This window comes from Orycteropus afer, unplaced genomic scaffold (genome assembly GCF_000298275.1).
Source record: "Orycteropus afer afer isolate SDZICR_OR568_19922 unplaced genomic scaffold, OryAfe1.0 scaffold00276, whole genome shotgun sequence".
NCBI classification, from domain to species: Eukaryota; Metazoa; Chordata; class Mammalia; order Tubulidentata; family Orycteropodidae; genus Orycteropus; species Orycteropus afer.
Genome location: NW_006921863.1, coordinates 2130403 through 2131348, shown reverse-complemented (window position 1 = coordinate 2131348; position 946 = coordinate 2130403).

Genomic DNA, 946 nt, shown 5'->3' with positions numbered 1-946 from the left:
ACACACACACACACACACACAATAGAATGCTATGCAACCCTAAAGAATAACATAAAATTGGCAAAACACTGTATAATGTAGATGAACTTGGAGGACATTACACTGGGTAAAATAAGTCAGTCACAGAAAGACAGATATTATATTAGCCCATTATTGTAAAAAGTTAAAGAAAGGTTTATTTATGGAAGGAAATTTTCTTTGTTAGTTACCAGGGGTGGGAAGGGGTGGGGAGGGAACACTGCTAGACAGGTAGAGATAAGTATTGATTTGGGTGAAGGGAAGGGCAATGTACCAAGTATGAGTGAGCAACACGATGGCATTAGAGAGGTGCATGGGAGGTACAGACAACAAAGATGAACCTTTTGCACATACAGTGTTTCATTGTCAGTGATAGCAAACATTGATATTTGGGTGGACAAATGGGTGGACAGGCTGAACTATTAGGTATGTCTATGCAGGGGGTAGTATGGCCATGACCTTGTATAGGTTTGGCAGACAATGTTTCCTCAAGTGTATTGCTATGTTTTGTAAGAATTTCCAGGTACATAGTAGAACTGACAAGAGACAAAGTTGTAGTCAACTCTTGGCCACAGCTAGCTACTCACAGGGAGCAAGTACGTGAACCTGTGGGCTTGGGACCATGGTTGCAGGGGACATCAAGTTTCAATTGGCATAACATACACAAAAACATTGTTCCACATCCTACTTTGGTGAGTAGTGACTTGGATCTTAAAAGCTTACAAGCAGCCATCTAGATGCAACTATGGGTCTCTCCTCATCCAGAGCAAAGCAGAATGAAGAAAACCAAAGACACATGGAAACAATTAGTCCAAGTAACCAGTACACCATGTAATCCTCAGTCTATACAACTATGAGACCAGAAGAACTAGATGGTGCCTGGCTACCACTGTCAAATACTTGGAGACGGATCTATGTAGGAGATCCT